General features: G+C 40.8%; 1 pseudogene; it reads right to left on the bottom strand.

The window, feature by feature from the left end:
• Nucleotides 1-259: 259 nt before the first annotated feature.
• LOC149163173 (sphingosine-1-phosphate lyase pseudogene) lies at nt 260-1,658 on the bottom strand (annotated as a pseudogene).
• Between the last annotated feature and the right edge of the window lie 22,492 nt (nt 1,659-24,150).

Raw genomic sequence — 24,150 nt, 5'->3', positions numbered from 1 at the left:
CAAAGAAACAACAGTACATCTGTTGCAGAAGAAATCAAGCTTTGTCATGCGAATGTTCATCTGAGTGTCTGTTCCATCATAGTGAGGAGAATTGGGCTACCTTGTAACAAATGTGACATTCACAAAATCAGATACATCTTCCTCTTTGGTTTTTTTTCCTCCTACGGGTAAATTCCAATCAAAAGTTCATATTTGGAACTTGTAAGAGGGGTTCCAAAGTCATGTGATGAATTTTGTTTTGGTGTCGAGGGGAAAGAACTTAAGATGCTTTACTGTCCATATATTCAATCAGCAAATCCTGCACCATCCCTCTGTCTGGCATCTTTCCAGCAGCTCCATATATTGGAGCCATGCCATCTTCAAATGCACTTGGATTTTCTTGCACAGTTGTAACTGCTTCTTTCAGATCTTTCAAGCAATCTTCTGCTATAAGGGTATGCTGAAGAGTCAGACATATGTGTATGCTGTTAGGTCTTTGTAAAGCATTTAGATGCCATCCTCGTGTTGACAGAACATCATTCACTTTAAAAATATCGAGCTTATCTGATCCAAATGCAATGACTGTCATGTCTGGTCTTCCCACAACGAATAGTTCTGGAATTTGCTTTATTCCTTCCTGAAAAGTTTTTGATACTTCCATTACTTTTCTCACTGCCTCCAGATATCCTTCCTCCCTAACACTCATCATAGCTGCCCAGGCACCAGCAATAAGACCACCAGGTCTGCTTCCAGCAATAGTTGGTGAAACATAAAGACCTCCTGACCACTCCGTTACAGCCACAAATTGTTGCTTTCTGATTTCATGATTGCGATACAGCACAACACTTGTGCCCTTTGGCCCTAGGCCATACTTGTGAGTATCCACTGATATTGAAGTTACTCCTTGAACAGTGAAATCAAAAGGTGAAATTGGATACCCTAATTTGCGAGCAAAAGGAAGCACAAAACCTCCAAGGCAGAGATCAACGTGAAAGCAAATACCCCAGCGCAAGACCAAGTCTCCAAGTTCTTCGATGGGATCAATGATACCATGAGGAAAACCCGGTGCTGAGCCAACAATCATAACCGTATTCTTGTTCAAATAACGCTGGATTGCTTTTACATCTGCTTGGAAATCTTCATTTACCGGTACACGCCATAGCTTGATTTTAAGGTATTGGGCCGCTTTATCATATGCAGAATGGGCAGATTCTGGAATTATCATTTCTGGTTTCATAATTCCCTTCTTGACTTTCATATAATCCCGTGAAGACTTTACTGCAAGTATAATACTTTCTGTGCCTCCCGAAGACATATTACCACAAACTTGTCCTCCAGATGCTTTTTCTCTACTACCAAACATGCTTGCTGTCATTGCTACCACCTCACTCTCAAATCGTGCTATACTTGGGAAAACGCTCAAATGCAGCGGGTTGGTGTGAGAAAACATGGAATATGCTTCATTTATCAGTGAAAAATGTCCTTCGGATTCACTCCCACCAATATACACTGTACCAGAGCATCTTCCTTGCCATCGCACATCTTTTGACTTCTCAAATTTCAACCTTTCTATGACTCCTATACCAAGACCAGCCCTTGGCAGCTCAGTTTGCCAATTTTCTCGTCCAGATTTAACACTAGACTGCATCTTGTCAACAACCTTTCCCTTCTCCCGTTCGATGTGGGTCGGAGAGCATGGCCTCCATTAATTTCCCGAGGAAGCCTGTAACGAAGTAGTTGTTCCTCAGAGGTTATCGTTGCAGTGATTTTCATCCTTATTGCATTTGCACCTTCTGTAGTTTTCGACAGGAGATCAAGAACTCCAATTATACCTTTGCCAACACCTTGAACAAAACCCTCCACACCAGATGATCTGGCACCTACAAGTGGCTTTGTTACAATACCTGTAACTCCGCGAAATAGTCCTTTGCAAAAGCCCCTTTGATGCCAACAGAGCCTGCACGTGTCAAGACTGACATGTAAGACCTTACACATGCTATTCCCGTAAAATTCTTGCAGAAAATATGACAGCTGGTGTGAGATGTGCTATGGATCAGCATGAATTCCCCATTTCGTAGTGCAGCCAGTGCAAAACATGAATTATGCGCTACGAAATCACTTAAAACATGCTGCGCTGCGAAACTGCTAAAAAGGATTCATGCGCTGCGAAAACACCTTGTCCTTAAGCTAGGCTAAAAATTTTTGGCAACAGAATTTTCAGTGATAACAGAACCCATCAACTTCAACTCCCGATTCCGATCCACTACAGATCGAGAAACATAACCCAGACTTAGTAATCAAACCGCCTGCCAAGGGTATACCTCGAAAGTCAGCTTTCAATCCACATGCAAGAGTGGCTCAGAACTATAACATTGTTGAAGATTTGGCTATTTCACCTTCAGCAATGTTGGCTTTGGAGGTGCTGCAATCATGTCCAGCACAGCGTAAATTTCTATTGTCGGCTATAGGAGCTGTTAACATTTAGGACTCGAACCTTATAATTTTCGATCTAGAAAATAGTACACCTCTCTTACCTCATCAAATGGCTTTCCAGATTCCAGTGTTAGTCAAAAACAGACCTTGTTATAGGGCTGTGATTGATGAGGGAGCCTCAACGTGTATTATGTCGATCCAGTGTTGGAGATCACTTGGTTCTCCTACACTTAATCAATCCCTGATGATTCTAAATGCCTTTGATGGCCGTGGGTTCGATCCTTTTGGCATTCTACAGGATTTACCTATAGGGGTTGAAGGCAAAACTGTTAATCTAGATGTGGAGGTGGTTGATGCCCCTTTAGATTACAACCTTCTCTTGGGTCGTAGTTGGTCTTACGCTATGATAGTTGTTGTTTCATTGGTCTTTCCGCTTATAAAGTTCCCTCATAATGGAAAGATTGTAACTATAGACCAGCTAACTTACTTTTCATCCGACCCAGCCTCTTCTGAAAGTATTCAGCATGTCGGCAAAATAACTATCCCGTATAAGGATGTTGGAGTAAGACTAGTTAAAGATTCTGGTTTACTAGGAACTTTTCCTTTTCCTCCTATCAACGCATCATCTTCTACTACAACCATTCATATGATTTCATCAAACACTATTGTTTATGATGATCCTTGGATCGTACCTTCCGAATCTGAGATATATTCATTTGGTGATGTTATGCCTTTGAGTCCATATGAAATTGCGTATCAGGCTGTGCAGTCATTTTCCGACCCTTCTTCAACCGAAATTGACTTAATGAATGTGGTCCATGAAGAATCACTTTCAACATCAAACTCAGATTCAACAACGTTTTCTGAACTTGTTCACACTGATGAGAAAATTCGTGAAATCCTGTGTGTTGATGATTTACCATGGGAAGATCTTCATCATAGATCTTCATTTTTACCTGAGATTGATCGCTTTGAAAATGATTTTTCATCTATTTTTACGACTGATTATGTCAAGGAACCTCAGAATCCAATGAAAAAGCCTAATTCTGAGTTAAATTTGGGAAATATTTCTCAAACTATTCCTATTGACATTTCGGTTAAGCCTAGAATTGTTGAAAACATTCATATAGGTGCCTCTTGTACGAAAAATGAAATTCAAACATATAAGGCCCTATTTCAAGAATTCTGCGACGTGTTTTCCTGGTCATATGAGGAAATGCCAAGAATTGACCCAGCAATTGTTGTTCATGAAATCAAAACTTACCTGGATGCTAAACCCGTCCGAAAACGTTTGCGTCAGATCCACCCGCGAAAAGCTGCTGCCATTAAAGCAGAAGTTGAAAATTACTTAAAGTAGGTTTCATTTATCCAATTCCGTTAACAGATTGGGTATCGAATATTCTTCCTGTTAACAAAAAGCAAGGAACAATAAGAATATGTATCGATTATAGGGATATTAATCGAGCCTGTCCAAAAGACAATTACCCAACTCCCTATATTGATCAAATCATTGATGATTGTGCCGACAGTGAAATATTCTCCTTCATGGATGGTTTTTCCGGATACCATCAAATAAATATTCTACCTGCTGATCAACCAAAAACGGCTTTCATTTGTCCATGGGGGACATTTTCTTATTGCAAATTACCTTTTGGGCTCAAAAACGCCGAGGAAATTTTTCAAAGAGCAATGTCTTACGCGTTTCACAACATCAAGCACATTGTGCAACCCTATCTCGATGATTTACCTACTCATTCATTACATCGAGTTGATCATCTCATCCATTTACGAGCAATTTTTATGAGGTGTAGGCATTATCGAATTAGGTTGAATCCACACAAGTGTGTTTGCTGTATAGAAATGGGTCGGTTACTGGGGTTTGTTGTTTCAAAAGTCGGCATTCGCATCGATCCCTCGAAGGTTGAAGCTATTGTCAAATTGCCTCCTCCTTCGAGTCTTTGCCAACTCCAAAGTTTGCAAGGGAAAGCAAACTTTTTACGTCGATTCATTCCTAACTACGCCGAGATCCCAAAGGGTTTTACCCAGTTGTTGAAACAGAATACTCCATTCTTTTGGGATGAGATAGCTGACAAATATTTTGATGCACTAAAACACGCGTTGACCCATGCACCATTACTGCATCCTCCCAACTACAACCAGGACTACTTATATCTCATCGCCTTGCATTCAACCATTGGAGTGGTGTTAGTTCAGGAAGATGAATTCGGTAGTGAACATGTGATATATTACCTTAGTCGAACTTTAAATCCAACTGAGCTAAAATATTCACATGTGGAGAAATTGGCATTGGTAGCTGTTCAAGCTGTCCAATGTTTTCGTCATTACATTTTACTACGCAAAACTACAGTAATTTCCGATTGCAACCCTATGATCTATATTTTGACCAAACAATTGCTAGGGGGCAAGTACTCCAAATGGATTGTGATCCTGTAGGAGTTTGACTTAGAATTTGAAAAGTCTAAGTCAAAGAAATCTTTAGTTTTTGCGGAGTTGATGTGTGACTTCCCACGTGCTGACACGGAAACTGTGGCGGAGGAGCCCATTACGGATGAATCCTTATTTCTAATCAGCACTTTAGATCCATGGTATGGGGATATCATAGTTTATCTCCAAACCCAATCCTTTCGGCCAGAAATTTCAAGATCAGAACGTCGAAAAATATGATTCTGATCCCAACAATTCAAAATTATTGGAGATACACTTTATCGTCATGGGGCGGACTCTGTTTTCCGACATTGTTTAACTCATGAGGAAGCTGAAAGGGTTCTAAATGACTGCCACTCTAGAGTGTGTGGCGGTCATATGTCTGGGTTTGCCATAGCCCAAAAGATATTACACGCTGGCTATTTCTGGCCGTCTTTGTTTAAAGATTGTATTAACGCAGTCCAAAAATGCCACAACTGCCAAATTTTTGATCGAAAGATGTGCGCTCCACCTGCCCCTCTCCACCCTATAATTACCGTCGGTCCTTTTGCGAAATGGGGTATCGATTTTATTACATGTAACCCTCACTCGGCCGGGGGCATGCGTATATCATCCTTGCGGTAGATTATTTTACCAAGTGGGCCGAGGCGATGCCTACATTTGAGGCAGACGGAAAAACTATTGCGATTTTTGTGTTCAATCATATAATTGTTAGGTTTTGTGTTCCAAAAGTGATTATCACTGATCATGGGTGTCATTTTCGAAATATTATGATGACTGAACGTACAGAACAACTTGGCTTGCGTTGCAATACTTCAACTCCATATTATCCACAGGCTAATGGTCTGGTTGAAGCCATCAACAAAGTTCTAGTCATCATGATCTGACGAATCATTGGGATTCATAGGTTGAATTGGCATAACATGCTATTTCAGTGCTTTGGGCGTATCGAACCTCAGTAAAAACGTCAACCGGTTTCACTCCTTTCCAACTAGTTTACGGTTTGGACGCTGTGTTACCCATTGAATGCGAAATCCCATCATTGCAAATGGCCATAGAATTACTTCCAGCCACTTCCCAATAGGAAAAAATTTTGTTGTACTTTTCTCAGCTAGATGAGAATCGACGTGATGCTGCATTAGCAATCGAAACTCATGCCAAACATATCAAAGCTCAGTATGATTGAAATGTTACCCCTCGTAATTTTTCGGAAGGAGACCTAGTCTTATTGTACGATCAAGCAAATGATAAATTAGGCGCTAGAAAATTCGTACCCATGTGGCATGGTCCTTATGTTGTTAAGCGAAAGCAGGCAAAAGGGGCCTATGAATTGGTAGACTTTGACGGGGTCTCTTTAGGTAAACCAAGAAATGGTCTTTACCTAAAGAGATATTATGCTTAAATCTGGGTGTGGAGATTTTTAGTTAGGTTAGTTTTCTTTCTAGCTGGTGTGTTTTAGATTAAAAAATGTGCTTAGCTTAGAGAGTGTTTTTTTTCATTATTCCTGCTTATCTTGATTTTACTTTTGATATTGCAGATGTCGACGTCTCTCCAAACATACATTGGTTTTTCTTATGGTGCTTGTCGTAATACACAGAACATTTCTTCTGCAGCTTGTGTTATCTATTCGCCCTTTGATGAGTTGGTATCTATGCATGGGGTAAGCCTCGGTCAAACAACGAACAACATTGCAGAGTATAGTGTAGTGATTGAGTTATTATCTGAATCCATCTCATTTGGGATTCGGAGTTTGATTGTGAGGTTAGATTCTGAACTCGTTGTGTTACAGCTTAATGTAGTATATGCCATTAGAAATCCAGTGTTATTGAGATTATTTTTGAGAGTTCGTCTCTTGGAACGTGAATTTGACTATATTGAATATCAGCATATTCCAAGATATTTAAATACATTAGCAAATGCAATTGCTTCTCGAATGTTAAGTAAACATTTGCAATAATCATACAAGTAAATTTAAAAACATTCCATAATATGTTTTACAAGATAAGCTCGTAATAGTGATATAGTATAGCATAGAAGTGTGTCAAATATACGTCGTCTTCGATCATAGGTTGAAAAACACCTTATGATCGGAAAAAATGATAGTACAAAAAGCAAAAAATGTCATATGAGTCTACAACAGGCGATCATCCTATCACTGGTGATGATCACGATAAGAAACCACTGTACGGGCCACCCTACAAAGGAACCTCCTGAAAGGTCCTGGGACCCCAATCACATAGTGATGTAGCCTAAGAGGAATGTCATCTATGCTGGTCTCCGGAATGTCTGCTGTCAAATGCTCTAGATGACTCTCCAATTCGGCCAAGGTCTCTGTAGATTTTTCCTATGGGGCTAGTGCTGCTACAGCTGGCTATTTCCTCTCATAGGGCCGGAGAGTGGCTAGTCGCCGTGGACCTACATCTGCATTTGAAACTTTTACTATCAATTCTGGGACGAAATAAAAACAAAAAAAATAAATAAATTAGGAAATGTTGAAAATGATTTTACCTGAGTCATCCCATTGCTCTCCTGGTGGAAGAGCCATGTCTGGGTCACCACGATAATCTACCCCAGCATAAGGGAAATCCTGAATGGAAAATTATTGGTTCTCCAACCAATGAAAATACTCAGGATTAAATCGAACGACTTTTGTTCCCTCTTCAGGATGACGGGCCATAACTGCAACCCAACGCATCAGTTTGGGCTCTCGGGGAAGTCCAGCTCCAACGGTAAGATGCTGTGGGACCAGCATTGGGACCCTCTCTAGACCAAAGCTCACAACTAAAGCACCATATCCAAAGGTCTTCAGTTGTCTGTTCTTTGCTCTAGTCAGTTGGCCTTTCATATTAGCCAACATAGCCTCGCACCAGTTGAAGATGGTGCCTCGAAAGTAGTCTACTGCCATCCGCATTTGGGATCCAGTGGCTACATGCAGTGATGCACTTCCACAGAGCCTGGTAATAGTAAACGCAATCACTTTGAGCTTAGGACAGGATATGGTTTTGATATCAATCCCTTTGTCTCTAGTTTGGTCGTTACAAAACTCTAGCCGGAGGCTATCGACAGACTGGCCACCTGGCCTAGTCCCAAATAGAGTCAAATGTTCACCTCTATTAGGCAAACCAGTTAGAAATTAAATGTCTTCCAGCTCCATTTTGAGCTGGTGGCCACCTATAAAGAAGCAATGGTCCTGTATATTCCACCTGTCTACCAGCCACTGCAAAAAGTCCACCTAGGCCCTCATGCCAGGTATGGCCCAGAATTTGTATAAACTGCATGCCTTCAATGCATCAATCCAAGGTTGATGATTAATCGCGGTGAGATCCACATCCTCATGATCCTGTTCCCGCCAATCAAGCATGATGTATACCCTACATTCAATAAAAAGGCGGATTAGAATATTTAAAATCAAGATTTTTGGGTGAAATTTGAAAAATTTAGGTTTAAAAACCTTTGCTGCGGGGACCGCACCCTCTCTGTTAGAGACAGTGTGTGGGTCCGCACTTTTCCTTTACTACAGGTGCGGACCCCTGATTTTTTTCCTTTTACGAAAAATTCAGGGTCTGCAGGTTTCCTATGCTATGCCTGCGTACCCCCGCGCGCAGGTTTTTAACCTAGAAATTTCCTAAAAAACAAAATAAAGCCCTAAAAACAATTTTCAAACAGATGAAATGAAAGAGTATGATGATGTGGATTACCTGGAGGAGACGGCGTTTGATTCCAACGGATAGATTTTCCGCAATCTTCACGGGAAGTTTCTGACCAAAAGCTCTCTTTTCTCACTCTGAAGTCAAATGGTAAAATTGAATTTACAAAAGCCCTTTTTATAAGTTTTTTTGAATAAATGAGTTTTTAATTTGTTTATTTTTCACTTTAAAGAGGTAACTTTTGAAGCATTTTTATCCATTTTAAACAGGTATGAGTAATGTTTGAGTTTTTGTGCAGGATAACGGATTTTTCAGGCAAAATTAGTCATTTTTGACAAAAAAACATTATAGTCACCTTTAAGCTCTTTTCTGACTCCTAAAATATGAAAAGATTGCCGAGTTTTTATTTTTAAACTCGTTAAAACGGAACTAAAAAGACGGTCCACTTACAGCCCTTTTCTGACCGTAAAAACATGAAAAGATTGCCGGATTTTTGTCATTTCAAATTCTATATTTGTTATAAAACGACGTGTCATTGGTCGCTTTTTTACTTTTTCAGATCAGAGGCACTAATTATGAAAATTACTCCTTGGTCGTAATGATCAAGCGGTTCTCTCAAGTATTATTTTATACTTTTTCGGGCTTGAGAGACACAAATTTACAAAAAAGGACAACCATGGAGTTTTCTTAAGTTTTTTCAGACTCTCTAAAATTGAAAAACACCGAGTTTCTCCTATACTGGACTCGTTAAAATTTAACAGTAAAGGACCTGTTCAATTACAAACAGGAACAAACCACTCCTTCGTAGGGTTCGAATTTAAACTAAGTTGGACTCATCCAAAGGATGAGCTTATAATCAAGCAAATGTTATCCTCCTCAGGCTTGTTAAAAATAAAGAGGTACTTGCCAGAAATGGTGGGGGAAAAGAGAGAAAGATGAGCCTGTTTGTCATACTTTGTAACCACTTTTGAACACAACACTTTTTATTCACCTGGGTCGGGAAATCCTTTGCCTAATAGTTGATCAAACCATATTGAAAGTCTTCAGCCAGTTTCTGGGTATTAACTTTGGGTCAATTGTCACCAAACCATCTGCTGTGTCGTTATGTGTTCAAGAGGTCAGTGCAAATAAACCATTCATCTGCAAAATATCTGTCATCCATCTTGACCATCCCTGAGTCAGTCCTTGCAACTAGATTTCTTCAAACTTGATCTATGATTTCGTGTTGTGGGCTTTCCTATGACGGATCACTTTCTATCGACTTCAGCTCATTATCTAGAAAGATGATCTAGAAATCGTCAGTACCTTGGGATCTACATGCCTCAATGGTAGGTTTCTCGCCTTTGATGATAGGTTGCATCATTGACCTTCGATCAAAGGATTCCGTGACATGTTCAACATCAACACATCTATTCACATCTCATGGATTGTACTGAGTACTTTGAGAGCCATTGACATTACTAGTGGTTTCTCTCACACTTGTTAACAGTTTACATCATTGACTAGTAATCAAGTGGTTTCTACCATGTTCGACTTCGACACATTCATTCACATGGATAGAATCGTACTATTTTAGGAAGTAGAAATCAAGACCCTGGATCTAGTTTCCACCATCCAGGGTGCGAGGAATTTTGTATTCATTATACAGTGGACTATTCATAAACAGATGGTTGTGTCCATACTGTGTCTACATATGTCTATACTTGTGATGTATTACAATATCATTCCTACATCAGAGCAGTACTTAGTTTTCTAGTCAGTTTTGATCATAGTATGGTAATGCCTACCTCAGCGATGATATGATCTCATATATATATATTTTGTATTGAATGTTTTTACAGGTTCCAACCGGGCTCTCCACAAGATGATCCTCAAAATGATAAAGTACTTCACTCTTATTAGATGATAAATGAAATCCTCATCTACTACAGACTTCGCACTTTAGGGGGCAATCTGTTACACAAAATATTGTCACCATGACTATTTGAAGTCAGTATGGGTCTATCATCATTCATACTATCCTCCTTAGCAAGTCTCAAACCTCAGCTCTTCATGTCAAGCTTTAAAAGTGAGAGAAATACTTTGAAAATCAATAAAGCTCTACTTCTGCACTTTCTCTTACTGTTACCTACGGTCCTGCACCCCTTGTTCATGTTACCTGCGGACCTACCCACTCTGTCTCTAAAGGAGTGGGTGCGGACCCCTGTGAAAGTCAAAAAGGCGCAAATTTATTCTTAAAAACTCACTTGTGGTTAATCTTGGATGATTCTAGAAGGAATCTTGACATGGATGGTTCGCTCCTAGGTGGTTCATGCATCCCAAAACTAAAGGAGCTAATCCCTTGATGAGAGGAGCTTATCCCTTTGAAGGAGGGCTTTATCCCTTTGAAGGTGGACCTAGTAACTTCCCTCCATTGCACTATAAATTAAGGCATTGGGCTGGTTGCTAGGGAGGTTAGAAGCTGAACATTTTTTAGGGTAAATGTTGTTGGAATTGAGACTTCCTAGTTAAGCTTGAGAGGAGAGATTACATACATTTTAGCTTCATTGGGAAGAGAGTGAAACTTGTCAAAGTAGAGGAGATTCTTGCTGGACCTTGGGAGGAGCTTGTACAGCATCAAGGCACCAAGGTTGTAAAGTTATTCTTTGATTAAAGTTAATACAATCAGATTCATTTTTCTCAAAAAATTGTCTTATATAGTTTGTTTCATGAATTCCTTGATCATTATGATAAATATGCTTTATTATATTGGCTTTTCAAGTGCTATTTAATGTGTGTGCTTGTTTGTGTTTGCAGATTCTTTACAAGGGAGCTCATTTGGATCAACGGAGTGTGGCTTCCACAAACTTGCACTAGACCCAAGGTAGGCCTAAAACACTTGTCTGCCTTTACTTATAAATTGCATATTTAGAGAAAGATAGAATTTGTTTGGTTTGCTTGTCGCTAGATATCATTAGATACTAGGGAGGTCAGTCTTGTCCACAAGAACGACTTATCTGGCCGACAATGCCTATGAAGTCATGGACTTTACCAGTGACCTAGACTTGATGCTACTGCCCGGGACCAACTAGGGTCCTCAAGGTGAGAATTTTTTTTTTTGATAGTACTTAAGTATTTTTGCGCTTTTGAATGTATATGTAATGTTTTTTAAAGATGAGATAAGAACTGAAATGAAACTTTTATGCTTAACACAGATGTGGTGCCAGTACAACCTGCAAGCGCACCTCATTATGTGCGACGAGGCGGCCAACTACATGCTGGAGGGGGTGATGCCGATAGTCTCTGTGAGGTTTTGAGGAACCTAGAGGGTTTGACTATGGGTTCCCCCCCCCCTCCTATGAGGGAGATTCCCACTCATATGCAGCGACACACTGTTGGTGTACCTGAGCGGTTTCTGGTTCCTCTTCAGAGGGTAGCTAGAGCTGTTTTGGCTTTTCTGGAGCAATAGGATCATTTTAGCAGGTGTTCTGGCATAGCCATATGAGTGTTTGTAGCTGGGCTTTGAGCCATTTTGTACTTAAATCATCCAAGTTTTGGAGTATTTTTATGTAAAAAACTAGATTTCTATCTCTCTATATATATATACAGATATTTTTGGTATTTTGGTGGTGTAAATGTGTTTTTAAATGTTTTTTGTAACAAATTTTTAACTTTAGTAAATGTTTTACTTCTCATGCATGTTGCTATAACAAATGAGACAAATGCCAATCCAATACATAGTTAGCTAATGAATCAGCAACTGTATTAAATTCTCGAGGAACATGTTCATATGTGATTATTTCAAATTGACGTTCCAAGAGTCGCACCCTTAGATAGTTACGTAACAAGGCTAGATTACGGATGTGATAATGGTTTGTCAATTGCATAACGACCAGCTGGGAGTCTAACCTGACCACCAGATTGGAGATGCCCCTTGATGACGCTTCTGTGAGAAGCAAAACGATGGACATGTACTCAGCAATATTGTTGGTGGCGGTACCAAGAAAGACTCCCCTGGAGCAAAATAGTTCTGACTTGGGTGTATAGATGACCCAAGCAGCTGATGCAATGTGCCATGTGTGACCACTAGCACCATCCTCATATCCTACATATGCTAAGGGTAATGACAACATCTACATTGTGAGAAGAAAGTATGAGACAAGTACTCCACTAAATAACAAAACAATCCAATCACATCAAAAAAGAGTAAGCAAAACTTATGAATACATAAAATTACAAAGCACATGCCGAGCATGATACTAGGCACAGTACTTTTTCAGATAAAGCCTGTATGTGGGTTCCTTGAGTGGGATTCTGTCCCAGTCCTACAGTTCATATGCCCCTGAGGGGAGGACTTTCGTTATGACATAGGGACCTAGCCATATGGGTCGAAGCGTGCATGCCTCCAAGAGATTATCTTTTGGATGATATAGTGATACGAAATCGCCCTCTTGGAAAGAACTAAACCTAACTTCCTTTGCAAATTGGGTTTGTACCCGCTCCTTGTGAGCTGCGAGTGCCAAATCGGCATTTTGACGGGTTTTATCCAGCTGTTTGAGGTATAGTAGGTATTCTTCTTCAGCAGTGGGGCCAGGCATGGGTTCAATGGCTATTTCGAGGGAAGGAATTGGCCACCCATTTCATTTTGCCTCATCGTAAAGTTGGATCTCATGCACGACAAATGACGGATTAAACTCGGGCATTTCCTCGTGAGACCAAACAAATTCTTCATGGAATTCCTCATGTAGGCAGGTGGAGCTTGCAATTTCCTCAGGAGTGCAATATGCTCTCATCTGAGTGTCTTCCATGGTGCTTGTCATGAATGAAATATCTATGGGTAATGACCTGGAAGTGTCATCCATATTTTCATCCACCCCAAGAGTTTGAATTCTTGTATAGGGTGGGGAAATGATTTCGTTTGTGTCAGAGGACAGGACTTGAAGAGGCATCATGTCCGAGTCAGATGTTGGACCCCAAATATGCCAATCCTCCCAATGTTGCTCTCCAAAACTCATGATTTCTCGAACGACTTCGTCTGTTGATGGGAGTTGATCGCATGGATCTCAAGGAGGAGAGGTTATGGGAAGGGGGGTGGTACCGAAGGTGATAGCCAATATGACCAGAGATGTGGATGTTGATTGAATGCCTTGGTAGGCCAATTCAGTTGGTGATAGCGGCATCTGGTCTCCGAATGTGTCAAGGTCTAAAGGCGCCATTAGGATCTAAGGATCAGTCAGTTCATGAGGAATTGATGAAAGCATGTTGACCGATTGTGGAACCTGCGGCGACGGAAGAGGAAAACAGCCCATCAGGGAGGAAGCTTTCAATGGACTGCTACCTATACTGACAAAACTATCAGTTACACCTCCTACTAGGGGTATGGAGCCATTTGGTAATGGTGAATAATCAGGGGTGCAGAAAGACAACTGATCCACTGTAATGACCTTTCCATCCAATGGAAATAGGATGATACGAAAGACAGTGGATACGACGGTCATCATGGCATATGTCCAACTGCGACCCAGCAATAGATTATAGTCAAGTCTCTTGTCCACAACTTCTACATCCACTGTTATTGTCTCCCTAGCCAAAGTGATGGGAAAACTGGCTAAGTATCCTTTTGGGAAAGAGGTGTGGCCGTCGAAAGCTTTAAGGGAGTTTGACGGTGGGGAGAGGGTAGGGGAACCCATGGCGAGCCAACATGAATTCGACATGACGCAGGTTGAAGCACCTTCGTCGATGACAGTTCGGTGTATACCTTTACCTTTCGAAGTGATATGCACTTGAAATGCAAGCTGGTGGGAAAGGGGAGGTTTTCACTTGTCCATGTCGAAAATAGCAAGCATGGAATCCATAGGCTCAATACGACCGATAGCCGAAAGAAAAGCTTTTCTTTGGCTGGGGCATGTTTGTAATACTTCGAGTGCTGACATAGTCGACATCACTTGTGCCAAATCCTCTACGATGTTGTAGTGTTGGGCGGCACGTGCAGATGTGTTGTGCGTTGTGCGTCAAAGTGTCCCCTTGGGGGGTCAAATTACAAAGTTCTCAACCGACCTTTTGATATGAAAATCGTTAGGCATCGATGGTTTTTGACCTGTGGATGGTTCTGCTGCCAAAGCGACAGGAGCTCCATAAGATTTGGCTCTTGTGGCTAGTTCTACCATTTCAAATGTGTAAACAGTAGAACTTCCTTCACCGGTTGAAGAATGTTGTGAACTATCGCTACCCCCTGACGTGGGTGGCGGTTGGTTGGCAACGAGATTTTGTTGTTGTTGAGTAGGAAAAGGATTTCTAAGGACAGCATGTGCCTTACCAGAATCTTTCTTGGCACAGTAATCCGTGAATTCTTGAAGATGCGAACAACGCCAGGTTACATGCTCTTCAAGATAGAGTTTGCACGAATAGTTGGTGCCTTTATCCTTTTCCGTATCAGTAGGAACAATGGCCTTTTGTTTTTGGTTGGGCTGCTTAGATGACTACTCCTCAGAAGGAGCGATCTTGTTCTTATTCTTCTTGTTCGTGCTACCGGATTTCTGTGTAGACTGCATAGAATTAACCGTGGTGGCAGGAAGAGTAGTTTCTTTGGTGGAGGGGTCCACTGCTAGCTTGGCAATGGAACCACCAAGTTGTTTTGCAGCAACCCCGGAGGTTGCGTCGCCGATCCCATCGGTGTGCACTCCAGGGTGCTGAGTGGTGGGAGGATTGGGGTTACCAGGAGCATAGGGGATAATGTTGTAGAGAGTGCCAAACTGTGAATAGATCAAAATTAAGTGTTGTGCATGACGTATGGATTGTTCCTCTGTGAGCACACCACCTAGAGCGACATCTCTAGCGATTTGTGGGAGTAACGACTTACAGAACGAGTATATTAAGAGAAAATCAAGGATGGGAGATTTGACTAACCTCTGCCTATGTCTCCATTCATGGATATGATCGGAGATGTGGGTGGCGGTATCCTGATGAAACGAAGTAAGGAGCTCTGTCCCTGTCTCATAACGGATAGGTAACTGAAAGTGCTTTAGGAACTCCATCGCTAAAGCGTCAAAGGTATTCACTGACGCACATGGTAACTCAATATACCACTTTGCGGCATTGCCAGTGAGGGTGCGGGGAAAAAGACGTAACCGGACACTATCATCCACCATAGAGTTAGAAACACACCAGAGATGGTAGGTGGTGACATGAGTGCCCGGATCCTCCCCTTGTTTTCCATTGAACTTAGGAATGTCCGTCAGTATTTTATGTGGGATCAGCGGCCATTGTAAGTTGTGGTAGATGGGGTTGTTTGTCAACTTTTATAAGTTGGGAATGTCCAATGTTGCCAAAAAAGGCAAATTGTTGGGTGCCCCCAACTCGGAAAATGGTGATGATGGATTACCTGAGGAGCTCTGTGCATCTCCCATCATTTTTGTTCCCCATGGTGTACATGGGTTGCATGGGGTAATAGTTGCTTTGCGGTACGATGTTGTATATGGGATTTACATGAGGATTTTGATACTAGGGTATGAAGTTACCCCTAGTATAAGAGGTTCCCCCTTGACTCATCTGAGCTTGTGAGTAGGGTGCCCCCATGGATTGGGTGGGAATCCCTTGTGGATTCCCAACCGACACAGAACTAATCAATGAATGTCCATGCATGCTTGAGAACGGCGGGGGAACTATGACATTCCCTGCCGGCATGTGCATATTGGGAACCACCCTAGATATTTGAATCTGGGGGTTGGAACTGTACATTGGCAGCCGACCTTGGTGTTGGTAAACTGGGACCGTGCCCATAGTGCCGCATTGAGTGTTATATGGAGCACTATATGTGGCACTAGTCGAAGGTATGCTTTGTGGCACCATAGGAGTGGAACCTCGCATCTGCTAAGTTCCACTTATAGAGGGTGTTATGTGAGTTGCAGTACTTGGGACGAACGAGATTGTGAGATTCCACATTACCGGTGTTGTGATGACCGTCGACTGGGGAAGTGGTAGAGGACCAACATTGTCTCTATAATTCCACAACCCTTGAGGTGCCGACTGGATAGATGGGAATGATCCACCTACTGAAGAAGGAAGTACTGGTACTACGGGAGTAATGAGAGGTTCCGACAGATCTTTAAGCGGAGTGTTAAAATTAGGAAGAAATCCTTCTGTAAAGAAATCCTTTGGCAAACCAGAATCGTTGGCCATCCACATAGACCCCGTGTGTGATTTAGGAGACTTATTCCTCGAAGATGAGGAATCTGAGTCAATGGAACTCGGCAAATCCTCCACAGTGAGTGGAGGAAGTCCTACCAATCATATAGATTGATGATGCGGGCCGGATGTAGCCACACTGACTATTAAGTTTTATCAAATAGATTTTAATATGATATTCTTTAATTCTCACAAATGATAGCACTCAGGTACCTAAAAAGAAAAAATACACTAAATATGTCAATCAACAAACAGAGGGAAAAATACCTTGTCAGATAAGCACCGATTAATGGAGATGAAACCTAGTCTCTCAGTCAGTAACAGAGAAGGATGGCCAAATGTACGATTACGGTTACTTTTGAGCTTCGCTCAAACCTCAGATTGAGGGGCCAAGTACTCTTGTGAACACAAGCACCCTCCCAAAAACTGAAGAAAAAGTAGGTCCTTCCATTTTAGGTACCAGGACAGCCCATCCCAATCACCTTGTGTAAGTACCTAGAAGGTTTTGCCACTAGAGATACCTCAAATCACAGACATTACCAGGGGCGACATAGTCATAGACAGCACGCTGTGTGGGCAGGGTACCTGAGTCCCAATACACAGAATGCCCAAAGGAGTTGTAAGAGAAGGCAGGCTACCTTCAATCACAGTCTGATGTTGTCTCATATTTCACTCCGTTGTGAGTGGAGTGGTCCTGGTAATATGAGTGCAGAAGGAGTTTTCACTCGTTAACGACACTAGTTTTGATTTTCAACCTTGGGTAGTTCATTCACATGGTTATCCCAAGGTCCTAATCTAGCTAATGTTGGTTTGCTCAAAAAAAGAGTAACTGATTGATTTTAATGTAAATTTTAGTGTACTTGCTTATTTGTCTTCGGTAGGGGTGTTGATGTATGAATATGGTGAGACTCTCGACTCAATAAACCATGCAGAACAATGCTTTGAAAAAAAAAATCAATTTCTTATGCAAACAAGTCTTATTATACACATGTATCATTTCACATATTCATGGATTCGTCAGTGCATCTAAAGCCATTCAACACTTGCATAACCGAAAGTTTCTTTTCTCAATATTCCCAAACAACTACTGAAAACCAAAATGAAGCAACCTACAACTATTTCGACAGAAGGAGATATACAGTTTATCAACTTTTCTTTCAAAAAAAAAGACTTTTAATAGAGAAAAACTAAAACATTTTCTTAAAAATAAATTTTCAAGACACCAAATTTGTTAACATGATACTGTTGCAGATCTTACTTTGGCCCCTGAGACAAGTTTTCCCCACTTTTGGTCCACAAAATCTTCTAAAAAACATGGCAGTGGGAGACTAACACTCTATTTCTTTGTAAACAGAGAGTTAGTTTGGCCACTGACACTCCCTGTGCATAGTCAAAGAGCTTTATAAAGCTCTGTGTAGACTAGCAACTTGCGTTAGTGAGGGAAATAGCTCTAAAAGAGGGCCTTTAGGATCAGTTTCTAAGGAGAATGCAACTTTGCAGGATGCAAAAAGATAGATGGTGGATCAGAAAATGATTTGAACAGGCGGGAAGCTCATAGAAGAAAGAGAAGATATGAGAGGAGTCTAGGTAACCAGGAACTAGATGTACAGTCCCTAGCGGAGTCGCCAATTTTTCTATGGGGTAAAATGCACGGGATGAAAACTACCCTCAAAGGCCTTCCCGAGACCTTCGGTAGACCATAAGATTATCTGCAAGAGCTACTAGTTACACACATGTTCATCTATCAAACATAAATTGATAGGGTATGTAAAGAGGATCACCTTTGGTTCCTTCTAGATTCACTTGGGGATCTCCATGCGGCAAGAAGAACTCCTTCTAAGCCGGCTCCAAGACAATTCCTGCACAAAGGACAAGGCAAACCAATCACAGCATATGCTTCTGAAAATAAATGTAAGAATCCGTAACAAACATGTATAAATGTATAACTTAACTACTCAACTCGACAAGTATCAGAATGAACAAATAAATGCACAATATCACTGACACTTTGGAGTGGGGAACACAACTGCAGTTCTATATTCATAATAGTAGAGTGATTACAACAATCCATTGTATCAACCTTCCTTACCCCTTCTTCCTCTCTCTCTCTCCTTCTTTCAGCTAGCTCCTTCAAGAATATGACAGTTCACAACAACTCTATGGGCTATCCTTCCAAATGCTCTGATCCCCTTTTGGAACGACCCTCTCGTTGTTTATATAGCAATTGAATTAGGGCTACCAAGCTCCATCTAGAGTTCATTAGGGAAAAAACCATCAACCTGCCCTGTTTACAAGCTTTTTCCCATTTTCCTTCATTCTCAGAATAGAATTTCTCCAAATATCTTGATTTTTGGAGTTTCCTTGCTTTTCTTGCACAAATTTAGGGATTTAATATCTAGATATTTATGAGCAGATTTGTTGGCATAACCTTTTGAACATCACTTAAGTTCACTAACGCTCCCCCTGGTCTAACCACAAGAGTTAGCAAGGTGACTAACGCTCCTTTATGCTTGGTAACAAGCTTTATAAAGTAGGTTGTCAGTGTATAGAGAGCATTAGTGTGGATTCTAGGCATGCAATTGTGGTCATTGCTTAGTTCATCTTGTCTTTCACCTCAGAGTTGATTAGGAGGTCAATTTGTCCTATAACAGATTCCCCCTAAAGTATGAGATCAGAGGCAGAGACGATGGCTGAAATACTTTATGAAAAAACACTGTAATTTGTTGTCAATATATTTGTAGAGAGAGAGAGAAGTTTCGGGCAGCAAGGAAAACCTAATACAACAAAGATACATATATAAACTACTAAAATCATGTCCTAAGTCAGGCATTCCCATGCTCAGTAGCTATGTCAAAGTAATTTTCTCCTCGAAGATATAACAATGCTGGCCGCCAATATGGCATAGGGCGGATCTAGTGTCATAATAGATCATCCTGAAATAACTGTCTCTAAAGAACAATATCGTAGCTTGGGAGAGGAAACAAGGCTGAATGATGCAAGCCTCTACCCAAGGTCTTGATTCTGCTTCACCAAACAACATAGATCAGTGCATGTGATAATATGTGTTGACGTCGAACATGCATGAAATCATCTGATTACCAGCCAATAATGGACACTGTTAACAGATGCAAGGAAGGCCATTGATAATGGTGATGGTCTCCAAGATGCACAGTGCAAACTAACGAGTGTGAAAGATTTTTTGTCATCGAACACTCATAGAATCGTTTAATGAGGAGCCAATATTGAAAACCCGTGATCAAACACAAGGTAACCTGCCACTAATGTCTACAAGCACCAAGGCACTGAATGTGTTTTTGGGTTATCTTCCTAGATAGAGTGTTGAAGTCGATAGGAAGAAACCTGTCAAAAGGTAGGCAATGACGTGTCCTACATCAGTCGACATGAAACCGGACAAGGATGATTTTGTTTTTTGAAGAATCTTTTGAGCTTTTGGGTCTAAACAACAGAGGGCATGATGAAAGGATATGTAGGATTGGTTGATAGAGGAAACAAGTAGGGACCCTTGAACAATAGAAGGCATGACAACAGTTTTAACCAGACAGCACTAGACTCATGAACACTACAGAGTGTTTAAGATATGAAGATGCAATTACATCAGGGTATATAGGCTAGAAACTCATAAGTTGGTAGGGTTTATATTGAGAGGCTATCAAAATGAAGGTTTATCTAAGGGAGTGCCATGTTCAAGGGAATGAATGCTGCCAAACCACGCTTTCGAATACAGTATACAGTTGTATTGTCCACTTTACCCATCTGATTTTTAATGAGTCCAGACGGGTAAACTCACCGATCTTTTCATGTTTAAAGAGTCTGAAAAGATTGTAGAAAGAATGACTCTTTGCCCTATCTGATTAGTTTAATGAGTCCAGAAAGGCAAACTCATCGATTTTTTCATCTTTTAAGACTCTAAAAAGTATCATAAAAGGAATGACTCTATATCTTATCTATGTATTCAAAGAGTCCAGACTAGACAACTCGGTGGTCTTTTCATATTTAGAGAGTCTGAAAAGATTGTAAAGAGAGACTCCATGGTGGTCCCTTTGTCATAGTTGTTAACCGGGTGTGACAAAATGTTAATAGTATACCCGAATCGGTTACTTTTCCGTATTTTAATCTATTGAACTCAGAAAAAGAGAAACCTTTTTCTAATAGATTTCGGCCTCATTTTGTTACAAGTACGAGGCAACGTACTAAACTCGTGTTTTGTCGTGACACTTTAACGAGCTCAGTAACAAAAACTCGGGATTTTTCATTTTTTAATGAGCAAGAAAAAGTACCTGAAAGAATGCTCGGGTCATCTTTAGCATGTTTAATGAGCAGCAAGACACAGCTCGGGATTTTTTCAGTTTAAAAAGCGAGAAAGAAGTTCTTAAAAAGGATGCTCTATTGGTCTTTTTCAGTTTATCAACTGGAACAAGATAAAAAAAGAGGTGCTCAGAGCATCGTTTGCATATATTTAATGAGTGAAAATGATGAAAAACTTGGGGATGTTTATATTGCTTAAAAAGTGATAAAATATCCCTAAAAGTGCTTTATTGATTGTGGTATGGATGTTTAACGAGCCCTACTACAAAAACTCGGAGATGTTTATATTTTTTAAAGAGCAATAAAATGTCTCCAAAAGTGCTCTACCATTGTTAGATAGATTTTAAAGAGCTTAACGATGAAAACTCAGGGATGTTTATATTTTTTAAAGAGAAATAAAATATCCCTAACAGTGCTCTATAAAGGATTGCATGCAGCTTTTACTGCTTTTCATTCCTGAAAGTACTTTCATCAAAAGCAGTAAAAAGTATAAAAAAGCAGCAATTCCTATTATCTGGGTTCATGCATGATCAAAAATCATGTAGAATGGACTACTTCCTCTTTAATTATTTTCAAAAAATCATGTCTCTCAAAGTTATATAAGGAGATGCTTTGAGCTTTCACATGCATCATTTTCACTATTTTGAAGTTTGTGAGAGCTTGTTGGAGCTAAAGAGGAGCAGATTTTCCGCAAACCATTGCAGGAGATCTGGGCAACCATTCGACGTGCCGTTAGTCCCAGGCAAGAGCTAAAACCTTTCTCTATGCATTATTAAACCTTTTCTAACAGTTTTATGGGTGGAAATTTGCAGATCTGAGGTGCCCTAGAGCCATGTTTGCACACTAACACCCTCCAGATGGCCAGTAGAGAGCATTAAATGCTCTGTACGAGCCACTTGAGGGTGTTAATCCTCCCTGTGTAGCACTGGGATGGGAATTAGGGCTATATGGCGCATTTGAAACCCTCATGCATGGATTCCTTAAGTGATTTTGCACCATTTTAACTATTTTTAGGGTTATTTTGTGCAGGTTTTAGGTTGAAATGATGCACCAATGGAGAGAATGGGCCCATGATAATGAGGAATTGTTGATGTGCAACGATCCAGCTTACATACTTGCATTACGCCCTTGTGTTTTGTTGAATTATGCAAGGCTAGAGCTAATGAAAGGACAGGAGGATTTACTGAGATGGATCATACAGCGTTGGAATGAACATGAGCAAGTGTTCCGAATTGGTGATCAAGAGTTGGCAATTAACCATGATGATATTTACTTTTTGACTGGTTTGTCATGCCATGGGGCACCAACAAACCTCACCGGTGGCAGGTCAGATCCATGATCCACTTCAGAGTTGGTACAGATCTACTCTATCCCTGGGAGTGGGCTAGGCAGCAACAAAGCACTGATAGAGAGGATTCAATCTCGGTTTATGAGGGCAGTTTTATGGTTGATTGTTCATTTGGCAGGGTCAAAAAGTCCCCACATAGTGACCAAGGCCCAACTGTTGCTTTCCATTGACTGTGTCCAACCCCAGATGTTCAACTAGTGTTAAGCAGTGCTTCGCCAGTTGAAGGCAGAATTGACAGCAAGCAAGACCCGTACCCAACACAATTTTGGGTACGGTACTATCATAATCTCATTTTTCATTGAGAGGGTACCTATCATGTGCCCACGGGTGAGCTTAGGTCCCTTTGATCTGAGGGAGCCAAGGTAGGGTCACTGGTCATCACTTGATCCTCGCATAGGAGGAGGACCACTCCGGCACTTTTTTGAAGAAGATTTCTTCCAGTGGCTTCGCAACCAGATAGTGATTGTTGATGATTATGCTTATGAAGGCATGGACTTTACCGGTGACCCAGACTTGATGCTACCACTCGGGACCAATTAGGGTCCTCAAGGTGAGAATTTTTTTTTTTTATAGTACTTAAGTATTTTTGCGCTTTTGAATGTATATGTAATGTTTTTTAACAATGAGATAAGAACTGACATAAAACTTTTATGCCTAACACAGATGTTGCGCCAGTATGACCTGCAGGCAAACCTCGTTATGTGTGATGAGGCGGCCAACTACATGCTAGAGGGGGTGATGCCGACAGTCTCCGCGAGGTTCTGGGGATCCTAGAGGGTTTGACTATGGGTGTACCCCCCCTTCCTATGAGGGAGATTCCCACTCATATGCAGTGACACACCATTGGTGTACCTGAGCGGTTTCTAGTTCCTCTTTGGAGGGTAGCTAGACCTATTTTAGCTTTTCTAGAGCAATAGGCTCATTTTAGCAGGTGTTCCGGCGTAGCCATATGAGTGTTTGTAGCTAGGCTTTGAGCCATTTTGTACTTAAATCATCCATGTTTTGGAATATTTTTTATGTAAAAAACTGGATTTCGATCTATATATATATATATTTGGTATTTTGGTGTTGTAAATGTGCTTTTAAATGTTTTTTGTAACAAATTTTTAACTTTAGTAAATGTTTTACTTCTCATGCATGCTGCTATAACAAATGAGGCAAATGCCAATCCAATACATATTTAGCTAATGAATCAGCAATTGTATTAAATTCTCGAGGAACATTTTCATATGTGATTATTTCAAATTGACGTTCCAAGAGTCGCACCCTTAGATAGTTACGTAACAAGGCTAGATTATGGATGTGATAATGGTTTGTCAATTGCATAACGACCAGCTGGGAGTCTAACTTGACCACCAGATTGGAGATGCCCCTTGATGACACTTCCGTGAGAAGCAAAATGATGGACATGTATTCGACAATGTTGTTGGTGGTGGTACCAAGAAAGACTCCCCCGGAGCAAGATAGTTCCGACTTGGGTGTATAGATGACCCAAGCAGCTGATGCAATGTGCCGTGTGTGACCACTGGCACCATCCTCATATCCTACGTATGCTAAGGGTAACAACAACATCTACATTGCGAGAAGAATGTATGAGATAAGCACTCCACTAAATAACAAAACAATCCAATCACATCAAAAAGAAAGCAAAACTTATGAATACATAAAATTGCAAAGCACATGCCCAGCATGACATTAGGCACAATACTTTTTCAGATAGAGCCCATATGTGGGTTCCTTGAGTGGGATTCTGTCCTAGTCCTGCAGTTCATATTCCCCTGAGGGGAGGGCTTTCGTTATGACATAGGG

This window comes from Pinus tabuliformis, chromosome 5_2 (genome assembly GCF_031772625.1).
Source record: "Pinus tabuliformis cultivar Carrire ecotype Pingquan chromosome 5_2, CPIR1, whole genome shotgun sequence".
NCBI classification, from domain to species: Eukaryota; Viridiplantae; Streptophyta; class Pinopsida; order Pinales; family Pinaceae; genus Pinus; species Pinus tabuliformis.
The sequence above is the reverse complement of the archived record's forward strand: the minus strand, read 5'-3'. Positions and strand labels throughout refer to the sequence as shown.